The sequence below is a fragment of the Vidua macroura genome, chromosome 8 (genome assembly GCF_024509145.1).
Source record: "Vidua macroura isolate BioBank_ID:100142 chromosome 8, ASM2450914v1, whole genome shotgun sequence".
Classification (NCBI taxonomy): domain Eukaryota; kingdom Metazoa; phylum Chordata; class Aves; order Passeriformes; family Viduidae; genus Vidua; species Vidua macroura.
Genome location: NC_071578.1, coordinates 17,683,382 through 17,702,911, shown reverse-complemented (window position 1 = coordinate 17,702,911; position 19,530 = coordinate 17,683,382).

Below are 19,530 nucleotides of genomic sequence, written 5' to 3'. Positions count from 1 at the left end.
TGGATAGGTTTGCATGTCTCTGAAGATCTAACTATGTTCATACCATATTAATCCTACAACCATATCACCCAGGGGATTAGTTTCCTCTTTTGACTCATATATGACTCTATTCTTGCAAAGTAAAATTATTACAGGCTATTATATTGTTGTTACTTGTTAATGTTCCATCTACTCAAATCACAAACATTCTTTTGATTTAAACCCAAATCTGAACCACAGGCTGAGCTGGATTTGCCTCTGGCTCAGATTTGGTTTACATGACGTGGTCAGATACCAGGCCAAGAAAATAATTTTAACTGGACTGTTTTAAATAGATCCAGGGCGCATGAGGTGAGAATTAGAAATATTTAATCAGAAGAAGCTGATCAGATTGTCGTAAAGCTTGGGATTACATACTAGACCCTGAGTATAAATTCTCAGAATAGTATGAAAACATCTTTAATCTTTCTGCTTTACAGTGGCTTGCTGTTGCCTGTGGTGCAATGTGCTTTACCACCCCTCTGTGACTTATTCTGAGGTTGGTGCTCTTCTTTGCATCTCTGGACTTTTCCCCAGATCTATTCTGATGACCCTGTGACATCTTCTGAGGCAAGGAGCCTGTTGGAACATGAAATAGGATCTGGATAAATGTTCTGGCTGCTGACATCACTGATGAAATAGTGATGCCCCTAGAGCCTGGCTTCTGTGTCAGAATGACCTAAGGTGAGCATCAGTGAGGGACCTTACTCAGTGTAGGGGTTTAACTGTGTCTTTTGGGAGGTTTGAAAAGTACCATACCTCCATCAAATGCCTCTAGAGGCTGTGATCTAATGGTAGGCAGTACTAGATGTAAGTTAGACTGGGGTGAGAAGATAAAAATCATCCATGAGGTATCTATGCTGTTGTATAATCCTAGCTCTGTATCATGAAATTTCTTATGGTGGCTGAATAAATATAGAGAATTTCCATCAATTAAGCCTGGTAGGTCAAGGTAAGAACAGTGCAAGCTTCCAAGTGGCACTATGGAGTCTTCCATGTCCGGACTGGGTATACAAAGCCTCACTACTAACAATATACACAATATATTCCCTTTCAATGCTTGGCTGCCTGTTTAGCAGAAGATCAGACCAGGCTATGACAATGGTCCCCCTGAGCCTTAAACATTTTTAAAGGAAGAAGTAGGTTTTGCCAGGAACTCAAATGATTTCCTAATGTGATATGAAATATCATTTAAAAGTATGGCATGACTCTAACCCTTTCACCATTGCCTTAATGCATTAAGAGTTATATGGAAAAAAGAGTCTCAAAAATCAGAAGAAAAGATTTTGAAGAATATGGTCGGTTTTTTACTTAAAAGTTTTCTTTTCCCATATATGTTTTTGGGCTATTTTGGTCCAAAGTTCAAATGTTTTGGAAGCAGAGCATTGAGTGACTAAGAAAGAACATAATTCTCCCTGCATATCACTTCGAATGTGTTCGAGTTGAGGGAAATTGCACTAAAGAAAATGTGGGCCTTTCAATTATGCTCTAAATCCCAAATATCTGTACATTGTCAAAACAGACTAGATTTTATTTTATGGCTCAGGCTGTAGCATTAAGTGCTTTGGTTACTTGGTTTAAAAAAATAAAAATTAATAACCAACAATTTGAGCTAATTAGGTATGCTGAATTCCTCTCATAAATTATACTGATTTATGTGAGTTCTTCAACTTTAATGGTTACATTAATAACTCACTACAAATTAACAATAATCACAAGTGCAATTGAGAAAATATCTTCCCACAGGTTACTTTAAGATTCAGTTTCAATTAAAGTGTTTGGTACTCTTTTTCAATCAACCAGGGCTTGGATCCTGCTCCTGGTGACATCACTGTAAATCTGGGGTAAGGTTATTATAAAGTTAATGGCATTACTCCAGATTTATATAGATCTTGCCAAAAGCAAAATAGAGTCCATCAACTAAAGCATTCCCTTATCTTCAAAGGGAATTGTTTTCATCTGTAATAAAATATCTCAGGGCAGCCTAGGCTAAGCCTTGTTATTTGGCTTCACTGAGCTGCTTTGTGTGAATGAACTTCTTTATATTTGAGTCTAAAAGGTTGAAATCCATAAGCAACCTTCCCTAGACTACACTAGAGCAGATCCAGGCTCTACAGAGCCTCTGCTAAGATGCTTTGCATTACGACAATATGAAGTTAAGGTTGCAAATGTTAGATGGGCTTTTCACAAAAACACATGTAAAAACTTGTATTTCCTAAATTCCAGAGGCTGACAAATATGATCAGAATGTAGCTAGAAACAGGCAGACACAAGCTGTTTGGGTCCCTGTCCATACTGGTCTGTTTTTGCAAGGGATAGTTCTAATTAGCTGTATTCTCTTGATGGTTATATCAAACAATTTTTTCCCCAAATATGGATCAATCAGTTACCTTATTGGTTTATTTTCTTAGTTAGTTTTCAAGTGCTCAAAAGGCAGAACTTCAGATCAAGATTCCTCAATGAATAGTCCTCTGTTTTTAACTTAGGTTTGTTGAGTTTAATGCTTGCTACAGTGTAGGGCATACAGTGTATGCTTTTAGAATGTAGGAGCTCTGGCTTGTATTTTTCCACATGCTTGGGCAGCAATACATTTGTTTAAGTATCTACAAAAGGTATTACTATGCTTTCCTTCAGGACACAGTAGGAGCTGTGAGCCAATAAGTCCTGCATTAAAATATATCCTTGCTCAAACTATTCAGTATGTTGGCACACTTCTTCCCCATTCCCATATCTTTCTGCAAGAATAAGACAAAAGTATATCAAGAATTGGTTCGCAGACTCCACGTTTTTTTTTGTTGGAAGCTTTGCATTCTTTCCATGTATGGGAATGTTGGCATGGTGCAGCTTTTCCCTCATGGTCAGGTAGGATGCGTGATACTCCTGGAAATGCCTGTCTTGCTGTGTTTCAGTGTCAGTGTAGGGAACATGGTCCTCCCAGACCTGCTGGGTGAGGGTAGATGGCTGCACCATGAAGTGCACTATCAGGCTGGAGAAAAGATGCCTGGGGACAGGCTGCTGACACATTACAACCTTGTAGTGGTCCTGTATGCTTTCATATGGTTCAGTATGACTTTCATATGGTTCAGTATGCTTTCCAGATGAGCAGGCTGAGCGAGCAGATCTAGGAACACATAGCTCTTGCATCCTGCATCAGAAGTAAGAATTTTTTCAACATATACATGAACAACCGCTATGGATATTCTCAGTTCAGTCAGAGAGAAAAGGAGAGATTTCTACCAGGCTGAGCCTGGGAAAGAGTTCGAAAGGAATGTAAATAATTCATTATCTCTCTTGTTGTTTGCATTGTTTATAGATACGTTCTGCCACCATGCGCCATTCACAGCGCACCAATGGCGTGAGATGTTTTTACTTTAAGACCAATGAAATTGGTCTGCACAATGTGCTCTATAAAATGAGCGATGTATTTGAAATAAATCAAAGTTCTCTTCTCGCCTTCTGACTTGGAGTCTTCATTATTCCTGTCCTGCCTCAACGGTGACAAACCATGGAAAGAACAGGAGAGAATTCGTTTGATTGTGTGGGATCCACCTATCACTGTTAGGGAAACCTTGGTGTTCTCTGAATATTTTGGCTAAAGATGTGCTGGTTTACACTCCTTCTCTCTGTAAAGTTGCTGGGAACAACAACATTAATTTATAACTGGAAGTATTATGACAATGTCAAACCCCAAAATTTAGACTAAATATCAAAGAACGTAATGACAGCTAAATTTATTACAGTTAAGTCAGCTTAAAGAAACAACAGAAGGCCTGTAGCATGGGTTACATACAACCATGATTACCCAAACCTGAGAGAATAACATGTGAGGAATAATCTTAGATTCTTGTTTCTGAAAGATAAAGAAAAAGAACAGTAAGGAAGGTAAAACACTGGGGCAGAGGTCCAAAGGAGTTCAGGTATCTCCAGCCTTAGTATGTAATTGGAATTGCCCTTGTTGCACCTTGTGTGTTGCTGCTCATAATCATTAATCTGATTTTAGACTGTTTATGCCAGCAGGCTGTGGAGTCATGCAGCTGTGAATGAACTCCAATAACTAGAGTAGGATCAATACCTAATTCTATAAAGAAATCCTCTTAAAAAGGTCAGGAGACCAAAGCTGGGATTAATAGAGTCTTCCAGTGTACACCTCCAATTGCACGTCAGAGAGTTGTCAGTATCCCTGATACAATTTACACTGCCTCAAAAACACAAACCTCAGCAAGTACAGAAAGTGAAAGCACTTTTGGAATGATCTGTGCTGGAGTGATTCCCTCCACAATAGGCCTAAGCTAACCCAAACTGATGCTTTTTATACAAATGATTATAAATAGAAGCCAAAATTTTGTCAGATCAATAGTGCAAACTTAACATATTGGCCCCTTGGTGTCATTTGAAGAAAATTAATGCAGGGGGCCAAAGAGACAGAGTCTGCAATATGTAATGCTCCAGAGACATAGCTGAGATTTTGTTCCTAGTGTAGCAGAAATAAATGCTCTTGCCAAGTCATAGGGGAGGAATAAGATGTGCATAAGTAAGATTAATCAGTAAAGCCAGCATCTATCTCTTGAGTCATATCTGACATCAAAAAGGCCAAGGTTGTTGCATGTAAATTTGTGCTACTACAGGAAAGGAAAATAACAAAGAATCTCTTGTGCAAATTGTGCTGTAGATTTGGATAACTGGGAAGCACTAGAGAGAATGGGGGTAGAGGAAGGAGTGGGGGCTTCTCTTTCCTCTTTCAGTAGAAAACTAAGAGTGAAATCATGGCCACGTAAAATCACTGACAGTGCTGCTGTGGCTTTTACAGAGTCAGGTCCTGCACATGCTTTGTATGTACTGGGTTACAGTGGAAGGGCAGAATTCCTCAGCCTTTTCTTAGGTAAACTCTCAAAAGGAATGACAACAGGCCAAAGATCCTTTATCTGCTGAAAATGCTAGATTTGTTAAATCAGAGGCAAGAGATTTTTTCCTCAGTGAAGGTCAAATAGGCTTTTGTGAGCCACTATTGTGTGACTGAATAATGAGGGGCTGGGGAGAAAGAAGCAGAATGTGCCTGAGTGTGCAGTTGTGGCCACCAGGCTGCAGGTTCCCAGGTCACCTCCCCTTCCCCTGGTAAGTGCAGAAGTGACCTGATGCAGAAGTGCCTCTTTTTGTGGGCACCGGGAGCAGTTGGTGCTGCTTTGCCTCCCCTTGCAGCAAACCACTCTGCCAGCTGTCTGCCCTTTCTGCAAGGACAGGGAGGTGTGAAGGACAGAAAAGGGGCTTCTGAAGCATTGTTCTCTGTTTCACTCCTAGATTTCCTGGCACAGTCAAACTTTGTGATGGGCTAGACATGTTTTTGCTCTGCATCAAGGACAACTCTCGACTAGGTCCAGAAGAAAGCACATCAGCAGAACCAAAAGGCATTCTTTCAGCACATGAGACAGAGATGCCTAGTCTTGCTTTTTTTAAAGATTATGTTGAATGGGACAGATACAAGGTCTTCATCTGTTTACTGCTTTTTTTTCCCACTGGTTCCTTCCCCTTCAGTTTACTGGGTCTTACTTTCAGAGCTTAGGGAAATTGTCAGGCACAAGCCACCCTCACTGGTAATAAGAAAGGGAGCAATGCTTCCAGCATAGAAGAGATGACTGTCAGTCAATGGAAGGACTGCACTTCCTCCTGGAGAGTCACATTTTGAGCTTCTGCCTGGATCATGCAGCTCAGTGGTGCTCCCATATGGGCCCAAGCCTTCAAGGCACAATCTGGCTCTATTGGTTTTGTGGCAGTGGTTGTCTAGGCAGATTCCCCCAGGACTGAAATGAGAGACCTCCTGTGCTGAAAACACTTGGGTCTGTCCAGATTGAGCTACAGTGGGCTCTGCCATTAAGGTTTGTAATGCCTTATCTCCCTGGGGAAAAGATCACAGGGTTCAGGACATGGATGAACAAAGGCTGGCCAAGCAGTTGAAGTGGCCACACGGGCATTAAGTGTTGAGAGTGCTGGGCAGCAGAGCAGCAGGGTGGGTGGATAGGGGTCCCCATTTCATTTATATGATATGTAAAGCACTGTGGAAGAACATTTTTTGCTGCAGTATCAAAAACAAGCTGTTAAGATGGACTTTTGTCTGTGATTATAATGCTGATCTGTTCCTCTCTGGCAGAGGGAAGTCCAACATTTCAGTACATTTTCCCTTTTTGTTCAAATACATTTTTCACTTGCCAGTTTCCCCAGAACAGGAAAGCAAAGTTTAGAGATCAACGACTGCACAGGCAAAATAGGATTCAGTGGAACAAAATCAGAAGGGGAAAGCATACCCTGCTTGCACCACAAACTCATCGTGTGAAGCATTTCAAAAGGGTTTTGGATTCTGATGACAGTAAGAAAGAAAGCATCACCCACATGGTCCTACAAGATGGGGAAGAGCTGGAAGGTGCAGCAGGGCTGGCAGATGAGCCAGTGGTAGTGCCAGCAGGCTGAGCAGCCCCAGCCAGCTGGCTGGCCTGAGCCTGGGGGTTTTGGCTGTGTTTTGGCTGTGGCAGAGTGCCAGGCTTGCTCCCTGCATATGCATTTACAAGGCACCAGTGCCCAGTTTATTTGGATACAAGGGGATGCTTTGTGAGCACTGTGCCCAAACTGGCATGCAGATAGAGAGCTTTATAAAAGCAGCAAGCCTTAAGGCAAGCTCTTGTGTGTGTGTGAGCCATTGGTGTAGGAATGTGCTAGCTGTCTGCTGCTCACTCATTCATATTAAGTATTTTAAATAGAAAATGCAGACAAGAGGGACTGGCTGCCAAATGCATTGCTAGATAAATGATGTAAAGATGGAGTTAAAGGTGAGGTTGTGCATCAGTCATTTAAAGGTTAAAATCTCGCTGTTGTTGGCTCTGCAGTTCCAGGAACTTCGAAATACACATTATATTGGCAAGACAACCTGTCATGTTAAGAACATGCCGTTAAAGCTTTTTTGTCTTCTAGTAATGAGGATGAAAACGTAATAAATATAGTAGGTCTGGATTGAAAAATCACCATTTCCCAGGCCTGCCCTGCCACGTTGTGAGAAGAAAGTCCCACTCATATGGTTCACACATGGATTTGTGCAGTGAAGGGACCTGTTAGATACCCTGATGTTAATTTCTTGGTCTTTGTAGAGCCACTCTGTGCTGCATGGAGGGAACAAATGGATGAGTGTGAGTGCTGATAAACTTTCCTGCTCCTCGAGTCCCTGCATAGTGCAAGTGCCTTGGGACGGAGTACTTGCCCTGGGTTAGAAAGTTCGGTGACTTTTGCCTCCCTGTTTTCTGGTCTAGCTTTTTGTTGTCTCATAGCAGAGACATCCTCTGCTCTGCAGCTGTCATAACACTTGCAAGCCACCCACTCTTCACAGGAGCAATTACATGTAACCCAACCCCTTGCCGTGTGTGCAAGCTGATCTCTCCCACTGCCCTAACTCCAGAATCCCTTTGTTTTGCAGCTCTGTCACCTCTCTAGCAATTGCAGTGGACCAGCTTCATTATTTTCCAATTTGTGCTCTGGGCTCTGAGACCTCAGACCTGCTGGCCTTCTCCCACTGGAATTCCACTTAGGCAGCTCAGACAGGGTGCTTTTTGCTGGACTTTCCCTTGCCTGCCTCTTTTGGAGTAACTTGCAGTATGATCTATTTTTCTCCTAATTGTGTCAAGTTATTTGCAGCTGTAACTTTTGCTTCTCTCTACCCTATAGCAGAAATTTGCCATAGAGTTTGCTTTATTTGTGCTGATTTATTTTGGCTTGTTGCAGTTTACTATGGCTTGCCTTTCCATTCCTGCCCTGCTACATCCCCTACTGTGTTCTGTGCCAGTTTGAATGGGGATCATAGGAAGAGCCCTGACAAAAGAGGACCTCTCTCTCCTATGAAATCTAGTTTTGTATTGTTTCCTGTGCTTTTAAATTAGGAATTTTGCTAGGGTGGGCAGGCCTTTGGGGCTGCAGTTGTTGCCACTGTCAGATTTACTTTCTCATCCAGTGTTTGATTTGAGCTGAGATGTTCTGATTGGTTGGTTTTTGGTTGTTCTGAAGTTTGACATTTGTACTCACTCCAAAATTAGCACCCCTCCTGAAAAAAAAAAAAAAAAACTCCAAACACAACTATTAACAGATTTCTTTCTAGAAAAAATATATATACTGAATATTTATGATTGACCAAAACAGCTTTTCTGTTTCTCTGGAAAATTCCATTTTAGCTCAAACCAAAACACAGTCTGTACTGGTTATTTAATTCCTTGATATCACAGATAGTTAATTAACAATTATGGCTGATAAGTAATATTTTTACAACTTTGTACAGCTTCTGCAAAAAGTCTTTGGAAAACTACTGGAGCTGGAAATGCTCCAGAGACCACATGTGATAGAAGTGGTTCTCCTGTGACTCAGAGGAGGAACTGCTCGGGCAGTTCAGAGCCTTTCTTATGTCCAGTCAGGACCTGAATCACTGGCTTTGCTCTGGGAAACTGATCTTGGTTACCTGCAGCAGTGTCTTTGCTGTGGGGCTGTGTGTCTCTCTTATGTTTGTACCACAGCCAGGTCCCTCTGACTTTGCTGGAGGTGGACACTGAGCGAGACCTTTCAACCTATTTGACTGCTAATGAGCTTTTCCAGGAGAGTGTCAATGCCACAGAGTTTGGTGGTGGCCTGGGTCAGCCTCTCTGGGCAAAAGGACAGCATTAATTTAATTTCTGTGCGTTCATGGTGTTTCTAATAAACACAACTGGTAATTAGACAAAAGGTAATGAAAAGGTACTTAAGATTTCTTTCCTGTTTGTGTGGCCAAAAATGTTAGCCAGCTCTATTGAAAGTGTTCCCCAGAGAGATGTGTTTTGCAGTTAAAAGTAGGATTCATTGGCCAGTCCTTGAAATCTAAACTTGGGCATCTAAACAGAGATAGCCTAAAGATAAGACCAGCTTCAAGTAGGAATCTTCAGAAACATAATTCTGCAGTCAAAAATACTTTCTGGATAAACGAGTCATCTATGGGGCTGCTGACAGAGTGTCACAGAAATAAGGCACAGATGTAAGCTAACCCTCTCCTGTCCCTTCTGTGCAGACACCCAGGACAACGCTGCTGTGTGCGTGGAGAGAAAGAGGCTGAAGGGCTGGTGAATTTACTCTGTGCCATGTGCAGACAACCACCAGGTGCCAGTTGAACACTGGTTTCACCAGTGTGGATGCTGCTTATTGTGGGATGGACCTTTGGGTGGAGAGTCAATGGTTGTCTAAAGCGAGAATCAGAAAACACTGGTAGCTCGGTTGTGCCGTGAAATCACCAGACCAAGAGGTGGTGGGGAGGAAAATGGCGTTGAAATAAAGAGCTGGATTGTTGTACTGTCCTCCCCTTAGCAGTTGGCTCTTGGGTCACATTCGTTCAAGCCAAAATTTCTGTCGGGCACGTGAAAGAGCTGTCCCCGGGCGGGTCTCTGTGTGTGCGATGGTTGGGGTGTCCCTCTCCCTGCAGGGCTGTGTGTGCCGGGCACATCCTGCGGTGCAGAGCCGGGACCTGCCTTCGGTTTGATTCGAAAAAGCGAAAGGTTGGCAATCCAGCCATTCTTCTGGCCAATAGATGGTGCTCTCCAGCTGATTTTCTGTCTTGAGTCGGAGTTTGGCAACAGTTTCAAGCAAGTCCTTTCTTATTGTTAACTCCAGTAAATCTTTTCTGGGCTGGGTTGAACTTCCCAATTATGAAACTCAGAGCAGGCTTTTGGAAACTCTTCAGAACAGGCCTGATTGACTAGGCAGATTTTTTTCCATTTGCAATTAAGATTTTATATAAACTTAAACAATGGTGAAACAACAAAACGCATCGTGCTGCATGTACAGTGTGCTGCTGGCAGCCTGACAGCTTATGACTCCTAAATTATAGAGTGATGACCCCGTGCCAAATAGGAACAGAGCATGTTCATAAACATGCTATCAACTAGGAACACAGCATGCTTTTAAACTCCCTGAAGCTTTGAACAATCGCATTGTGACAAACTAATACAACCAGGTGGTGGGTAGATCAGAGCAGGATAGCTCCCTCCTGGCACTTGGGACCCTTGTACTGGAGACAGAGTTTCATAGCTGATTTAAGCTACCTGGCAGCTGTGCTGTGGGTGAACAGGGTGCTGTTGTGCACCCCTCTGCTGCTGAATGGGTGTTTGCAGTTGTTATGCAACTGCTTCTCACTTTTATCTTATTTTTTAAAGTTTTCTTTGACAGTATTTTGTTTAACACACTCTTGTTAAGAACTGTGTGTCTCTTGCTCTTGATCCTGGTTGTGTCATCCCCTCTCTTTACTTCTGCCAACTCTACTGTTTGTTGGGTCCATCTGTGACCTGATTCAGTTCACTAATGTTGGTGAAAATTATCAGTGGAGAATCAGCAGGAACCTTTCACTCTTTCAGCAACAATGAGCCCAGGAATCAGTTTAGTTTGCTGAGGGAACTGCTGTCAGAACCTTCAGGAATGATGTTCACACTGAGGTAGACAGCAGAATTCCACCTGACATGGAGGCCATGGGAGCAGTCCCTGGATTCCAGTTTTGCACATGGCTGTGTGACATGGTCCAGGTGTAGGTTTTGTGCCTCCTTGAGGTTAAGCATACCAATATGTGCTTCAAACAGATAACTGTTGTTTGTGTATGTCACCCTTAGGAAAGGAATATTTTAAAGGACTCACAGCTGCTTATGGGAGGGCAGTATATCACAAGGGAGTGATGCATTGCTTCAAAGACAATGCTCTGCAAATGCTACATCTGAGATTAACTTCCCAGCCATCTCTTGATTTACTTATAATCAAGGGCATGTGAGCTGCAACTTCCTTCCTTTGCTCTTCCTTGTCAGAAGGACCCGTTTAATGCAAACCTAGGAAATGTGACAGGACATTTCCTTATGCATTGCTGGTGGTTTCTGTGGACAGCACTCACTTGAGTCACTCTCTTGGAGGTGTGGAGTATATCTTGCTGTGGTAGCTCAAGAGAAAGTATCCAATGTGTTCAATCTGGCAGGAGTTTCATATTAACTCCCCTTCCCCCAAAAGTGTTATCACAACTATCTAATGCGATTTTATGGATATAAAATCTACCCCTGATTACTGAACTGAAGGGAACATGACAGCAATTTGTTCCAGTTAATAACCAGGAAGCTTAACTTGAAATAAGCTGGAATGAAAACAAGATTAAACCAGATGCAGAGAGAACAGAGTTGCAAATTATTGAAGAAGTACTTGAGGTTTCTTGTGCTGATTTTTCTTAAAAACTAATGTATGTTGAGAGTGCTCTTCAAATCCATCGTGCTTTCTTCTTCCACTGTGAAAGCACAGTTATGCACTGCTGAGAACAGGGAAAAGCCTTGCTTTGAACAGCATGTGTGGGAGCACATGGAGATAGTTGGATTGCACTATTATATTTCTGGAATGGGCTTTTCAGTGGCTGTTATAAGCCAGCTAAACCCACACTGCTGCTTTCTGCCCCCCTCCCCAACTCAAGAGTCAATAAGGAAATAGTCAGGAATAGTCAATCTTGGGTTTTGCAAGACTGTTTCTGGTTCTTGTAGCCTGTGTTAAATTATGAACTCAGGTGAAGCACATAAATTTATACCTTAGTTTCCATATGTTTGCTAAAGTAATAGGAAGTCCAATAGTTATTCTTGATTTTATTTTTCCTCCAGGATGTTGTCTCCTTGTTTTCATGGCCAGAATGTTTGCACCCACCTGATTACTTGGTGATGTCCTAGAAGTAATTTGAATGATTCAAGGACCAAGAATATGAGTTTATTGAGGTGAAGAGGGAAAATTTTCTACACTGTCAAGTCTTGCTTGTGTTATGGTTTCCATGTTAGGGAGCATCAGTAACATATCCTGGAAGAATCTAAAGCACAGATCCTTGCTAATGGCAAAGCCTGCTCTTGGTGCAGTTGCACATTAGAGTTTCCATTAAGTGCAGCTGTGAGCTGGCCTGAGGCACGAGGCTGGTCACTACCTAGAATCAAGAGAATCTGGGGAGGCTCAGATCATCTGTTCAGAGGCAGATGTTAACAGCAGTGTGTCGGTCCAGAAGCCAGAGGGTGTTGACAGCTGACTTGGGGTTGCGTTTAACAGCAGAATTTTTCTAAAGTACTGGGTCAATGCCAGAAAGGGAACCCCAGCTCTGGTTGTCTTAGCAGCACATGAGACCAGTGCTTAGCTCTGTGTATATTTGCTGTTACCTCACAAGTTCACTGGTGCTGCTGTTCTGTGTCAGAAAGTTTAATACATCCCAGAGCACCCCATCAGTTTCTGGGTACTGGAGCCTGTGTGTCCACTTTGCAATGTTTATTTCTGTGAAGCTGAGTGGGTGGTAGCCTTAAGAGGCTTCACTGAAATGAGGGTGGTTTTATGTTTTTCTGACATACTTCTTTCTCATGTCTAATTCAACAGTCTAAAAGCTCCTCTTGCTGGAATATGGTTTGAGAGGCATGGGGGCACATCCATCTTCTCATGAGCCTCGGTCTTGACAGAAATTCACATGATGGCTGACACAGACTGGCCAAGAAGGCTACAGAACTCTGCCTTCCAGAAAGCTGTGTATAAGCAATAGCAGCAGATAATTTAAGTCCAGCAATTTTATTTTCTGCCACTGCATCTCCGTCGAGGGTAATGTAGCTGCTTGTTTTGCCAGCCACAATCTGTCCTGGTGGGATCTAGCCAGCATAGAGAATTCCTGGTCTCCATGGATTCTGCTAGCTCAGATCCTGTCTTAACTCACAAGGTTCTATTGCTATCAGCAGATTCAGACATTTTGTTTAATCGTCTTTTTTTTTTTTTTTTGCTTGACAGGTGGGAATGGCCAGGATTATTTGGCTGCTATGGATCTTCCATTTGCCAATTATTTGGATGAATTATAGATATTAGTAGATCTGCAAAAACAATTTCTTTCTTCCAGCTCATTAAACCATTTAGCATTGCATTACTCTCCAGTTCACATCATATATATAATAATATGACCATCTCTATTTGTCAAGAACTAAACTTTTACTGAAACACAAACCAACCATGGCTTATTTGCCATTAGCAGTACAGGCTATTGTATTTATTTAACAGGAGGAACATAAATCTAGGTGGAAGAACTTTAGGAATGCCATGGGAAAAGAACTTTTACAGTAAGGCCACCTTCTACTGTACATTTGAAGTGGTAGCTCAAGAAATAGGTATCAAACAAAAGGAATTCACTGTCCCTCCAACAGTAGGATACTGAATAGGTGCCACAGTGGCCCAGCTGCCTCTGCAACTTGACCCAAAAACCAGAGTCAGAGTATCACTGTATCACTGTAAATTTTTTGGCTCAAGCTCAACTTTTCTCTTTCTTTTCTAAAAGGGGAACAGGTCATTGTTCAGGAGGCAGCAACTAAGTCACCAGCCTTGTATTTTTACATTCAGTCCAGCATCCATGGAAAGCATTGCCTGACTTAGCTCCATGGTGGCTGAAAAAATACAGAGGCTTTTTAAATACAGAATGTGGTGTCTCATATGTTTCAAGCTGCAGTTTTTCTGGTGCAACAGAAATACTCTGTGGGGACAAGTAAGCTGTGTAATTTTTAAGTAAGATTAATCAATGTCCTTTGCTCCTACTCACTGAGCCATTCTTCACCTTCAGAAACACCATGCGGTTGCAATCTGCCCCTCAGTTCCTCCTGTGGCTGGTTCATGACAAGTCTCCAACCCTGCAGTACATCATTAGCTCTGGCAGCGTGTGGGTAAACATCCTCTGAGAAACTAAAGCATGGGGCTGAAGGAAATGCCCCGAGTTTTTGTTGCTGGGGGAACCAGAGAGCTGTTTAATCTTCCATTTCCTACATGGAAAAGTGGTCAGCTGTGACCCAATGTTACTGTCATCTGGAAGATTTGAGACTGTTTACTAAGTCTGGTGTCTGAACTGGAAGTGAAAGGGATATTATGCAAACTGGATCTTTGGCTTTAGCAAGAGCAGAATTAGGACAGCTGAACTGGAGATCCTAGATCAGAGGATGCCAGATGGGAATGTAGCTCTTCTCTGCAGCTGCCTTCATGGTATCTGCAGTCTGAGCTCTGGGAGAGGCCTTGGCTAATATGTACAAGGTGTCTGTGAATTCAAAACAGTATCAGAAAGGCCAGGCAGGCCCGGCTGAAGTGTTACAAGTGTTGGTAGTAGGGTGGCTTCTGTCTCAATCACTTGGAGAGGTGTCCTGCAGGATTTAACTTCACAATGTGATGTTGCCATGGCTGAGCTATATGTGATGTTCAGAAAAAAGGATACAGTTGTGAGTGAGAGAGCTAGACAAGCTTTAGACCTAGGTTTATGAGACCAGTAGTTGTTTCTATTGCCACATGTTTGCAGCTGCCCGGCATGGAGTAACCACTCAAGACTTGCTAGAGGTTGTAGGGGCTTGGAGCTGTTGGGAAGGCTCTGAGCTGCCCTGGGTGGTGCTGTGGGAGCCAGGCATGCATGTGCTCACGCACACACGCTGGCCAGCATGCAGCAGAGGTTCCCAAAGGGCTGTGCAAAAAATAACTTGAAAAAGGAAACGGTGTTGTTGAGAATATTTTCAGAATGCAAAATAAACTCTGGTCCAAGAGAAGGTATTGCTTTGGAAGGAAGCCAGAAAGCAAATGCAGCCATGACCTGCAATGACCACAGCTTCTCTGTTGTGATCCTGCCTGTCTTTTGGCCTTCTCAGGGAGTGCAATGCTGATTAAAGAGAAGCCTAGCCCATTCTTTTCTTATTTATCCTTACAGTGAGAAGATCAGATGGTCAGGATACTGGGGCTGAGCAGTATCTTGGCTTGGTGAATAAAAAGCTTGGCAAAAAAAAATCCCACCCTGCACTTACAAGCTTCTTCTTGTAGGGAGGGAGAAGGAATCCTGTAGAAAAATGTACTCACTGAACAAGAGCAAAATATGTAAGATTTGTCACTTCTCCAAATACAAATTCATGGTACTCATTCAAAGATATGCTTATTTTAGTAAGAAAGAGCCATTTTTATTAAATTACTTCTAAGAAGTTATCTTTAAGATTCACAGAAAAGGGGAGGTGTTATGGGATTCATTCAGGATTTTTTCCTAGGAGTAAACCAGTCTGTAAATATTATGTAAGCAACTGCAATCTGCTCATGCTGCTGGAGTCAGAGCAATGATGTGTCCTTGTAAACAGACTGATACACCATTCTTTGTGGTCAAGGGTCAAGGGGCTTCTCCCTCGTGATTGAACACGGCTTAAACAATATCTTAGCTCTTTTAATTAAGAGTGGAGGGGAAAATAAGATAAACAACACCTCATTGGAAGCAATTAACTTGGTGGAAAACTACAACGCTGTAATAGCACATCTCAGCCCCTTGAATTGCTTGAAGAGACTCCATCTGAAGTCATAAACAGTGTTCTTTCTGAAGCAGCAGTATTCCAGGTGCATGTTCCTGTCTGTCTGAGCCATTCCTCTACTGCTCTTCTGAAGGATGGCCTTCACTAGAGAACATCCAACTTCCACAAAACTTAATACTCCTTGGCCTTCAGTTGTGCTCCATCTTCCAGGGCTTTTGGAGTTGTCTCTCCAGAGTTCCATCACTGGAAGAGGAGGGAATTGACTTTTCAGAAAACCTGAACTTAGGCTTGCATATTTCAGCTTTGACTCTCCTTTGCACCTCCAGACAGATCTCAGGAGCAGGACAGGGCTGTACCTAGGGATCAGAGAGGGACTTGTAGTTAGGAAGGGTGGTGGAAGTACTTCTAGTGAGTATATGAAACAGTTGTTTTGATAAGACACCTTTAAAAAAATAATCTCAACATGAGCAGTTTTGTCCTGATGACAGCACAGGTGGGTCAGACAGAGTGTTTTGTTATCTCTGTTCTGGGAGTTAATGGAGTTAATGACTTCAGAGCCCTGACAAACAGCACACACCCAATTTTATTGGAACTAATTAGCCACCAATGCAGCAGTGTGTTCAAAATTATGTATTCCTCTCACTGAGCAAAAAGAGCTGCCCTTGTTTCACATCTGTGTCTGATTATGCCTCTTGAACTCTAAGGCAGCTGTCTTACAGGTTCATTTTCTGTAGAAACTCAGGAAATTACTCAGGAAAGCCACTGACACTACCTACCACTTACTGCCAGATCTCTTTCTCTCCTCATGTGAAGAAGCCTATTACTGGGAACTGCTGGCACGCAGCGTGGTCCATGGCAGCCTGGCAATTAGAGTGGAATTTGTAAAGAGTGATTGCAAGAGGCTCTAAATGTACCAATTGATGTGTATTCTTTTGGCTTATGGAGGAGTCCCCGAAGACTCTGGCCCTTCCCTCCCACTGACAAATAACAAGGGATTCTACAAATCACATTGAGATCACAATGGGATTGATTAGGTGTAAGGGAGATAACATATGAAGGAGGATGTAAAGTGATACTTGCTTGCAGATCATTAGTATAGTGAGAGACTTGATTGCTGTAATATTGACTCAAAATGTTGGCATTGGTTTTTCTGCATGAAGCAGCCTTTGAAATACTGCAAAAATGACTGCTTCTCTTTTTATTCCATTTTAATATAGGAAAAGATAAGTGACTTGGAACAACTGAAACCTGAAACTCATTCATTGTCTAGTTATTTTCCTGATAAAAATGAATTGAAGGACAAAAAGTGATTTCTTAAGTGCTTTGCAACAAATACACAGTAATTTCTTCCAAAGGACATGTAGCCCACCAGAGTTGACTTGAATGAGAATTTAGGGCTTCTGATGGTGTTGGTTAACTCATCCCTTTAATTTTCAGTGTAATGCTTTGGGCTATGATTTCATCTGATTTCAATGCTAAGCAAGAGTCAATCATGCCAAAACTTGTATAGGAAGCAGATGAGAACAGGTGTTTCTTGAAATGGTGTTGGTTTATTGCGATATTTTATTCATTAAACCAACATCCCAAAGTTCTACAGTCACTGTGCTACTGAAGTTGTTTGGTGATGGTTTAAACACCAAAGTCTTGTTTTTCTGGTAAAAGGAAACTATTTTTTTTTTAAAGCATAGCATTGTTTGTTTGTACATCCTTGCCAAATAAGCTTTGGTAACTTTTCTTATGTGTTTTCTTCTTGATTTTGGCACACTGTCGCTATGACAATGCTCTGTGATTCAGAAAAGAAACAGCACTCTGGCAGTGTAACCCTCCAGTCTGAGGAGGTGTCTGGAGACATGTCATTTCTTACTGCAATGTGTGATGTTTAGCTGCAGAGATTCGTACGTGTGTCAGAATAAGATCTGCTTTTCTGGCTCCTTCTACCTCTTTGACTTTCATTCCCTTTTGGCACATTGCAGTGCATATCTCTGTGTTAAAATTGCTGCAGTCTCAGTCTGGAAAAAGGTGAGTTAGGGCTGTACCCTCAGGGGCAGCAGAGGAAAGCTGATGTTTGCATGACTGGCTTTGCAGATTGTCCTTAGCATGACCAGAACTGGGGAGAGATGTCAGAGGATGGGGCAATGACACACACACGCCTCTGCAGAGAAGATGAAGGTTTCAGGCTATGAAAGTCAGGCAAGAAAAGGAAGAGGTGTGTCCTTGGAAGTGTCTGATGACTTGCCTGATTATAGGCTGTGTAGAACAGAGGAAGGCAAGCCCAAGTGCCCAAAGAAGAGGTCCAGAAGAAAACAGTGTTATTAGTTGACCTAACAACCTCTGTGTGTTACAGATGCTAACTAATAATGGCTCTACTGTTTGGGTTGAAAGTGTCTGTTTAAATCCTTCTCCTACTTCTTTAGTGGTGCAGGGGCTTTACCAGGAAGAGCTCCTGCTGCCCTACCTGTATGGAGCCCTGTGTACCACACCTTGGCTGTGTATGGTCACTTTCTACAGAGACAGGGGACTCCTGCCTCCCTGTCTGATGTGCTGAGCCCTACTGGGGTCAAGTAAAGGGAGAAACATAACAAAAAAGATTTTGTGGATCCAGTAACAGTTATCTGGCTTTTAAAGCTTTCCAAGATTTCCTGGAAGCTAGAGAGTGTAATCAACCAAGTCTGAGCACTGGACAAATGCACTGCAGTGTTTGGGTTGGTTTTTTTTTTTTTCTCCCTCTCTTTTAATTTAAAAATTATTTGTTGGAGGAACAGACTAAATTAAATCAAATTGCCAAAAGACCACAGGGGAGCTCTACAAGGTCTTTCTTAAACCGAATACATAAACTTTAGCTCCCATTGGTTGGACAGCTTTGGAGTCTTTAATCTGTGTTGCTGTTTATTTTCCATAGCTGTCACTCTCTGTAATTCTAATTATTGGTTTTGTTAGTGGAGTCATGAAGTGTCCTGCTGGCTCTGAGGCTGATGCATGGGAACCTTAAATTGACTGACTGAGTCGTGACAAGTGCATATCACTCCTGTCTCCACAAACTCCTCTGCAGGAATTGAAACAGCCTTAACAATTATTTGGCCAGCTGAAAAGGAGACAGTACCAAAATTAATAAAATGTGTTTCTGTAAAGCAATTTCCTTTGCCTTTCCCTGTCCTACTTCCCTACTTTATTTCACCTTTTGTCCCCTCAGAAGTTAATTTTAAAATTAAAGAATGCATGCTACATGATACAACTTTGGGTTTTTAAGTGAGCCTAGAGCCGAAATTAGAGAGGCAGTGGGAATTCAGTTTGACCTCAGCACTTGCAAAGCATGGAGCAAGCACACACACACTGTACAGTCACCCAGGTGAGCTGAAGAGGGAGAGTGACATTGCAGATGGCCAAAGGTTGCTGGGTGGACCTGGATCTACCAGCTCAGTAACATGTGATGTGCCCTTCCTCTGCAGTGCACACCAAGACTGGCCCGAGGGTGCCACTTTTCTGGTAGTTTTTTAAGCTCCATGTAAATAAAAATATTTCAGACTCCTTTCAGAGTTCCCTTCAGAGAAACAATCTTACCTAAAACAGTCTCTTACATTTCCTTGCAGACTTGCAAGAGGAGGTTGAAGACTAAGTATGGTGCAAGGAGAGCGGGAATTACATGGCATCTTCTTGGGATGACAGCCTTTATTGCTGACCAAATACCCAGTAGAGAGGATGAAGACAGGATGGTGTTGACTTCATGTGCGAGGGTTCAGCAAAACTGCATTGGATGATGGTAACAAAGGATAAGGGGGTTTGCAACTCAGAGGATCACTGGATCACAGCTTCACAGTGCCCTTGACATTGATCCCAGCACTCAGTGTGGGGATCATGCTGTTGACTTAGGAGCCCAGCCTGTGCTCTCAGCTGTGGTAGAGGTTGGTACATGCCTGCATGTTGACTTTTGAAAATGCTAACAAATCCCATAGTCTTACAGTGTGCTGCCTGTGCTAATGGTGTGCTGCCAGATTTAGGATGCTCCTACTACTCCAGGAATTAGTACTGGTGTGACAGGCACTTTATTATCACATGGAACTGCTATGACTTATAAGCAGGCAGAGGCCGAGATGTAAATCTGAATGAATATCTCATCCACGGGCAGTTATTTGCCTCATGTATCTGTGACACATCAAATGCTTTTAAATTCTCAATTTAAATCAATGTGATT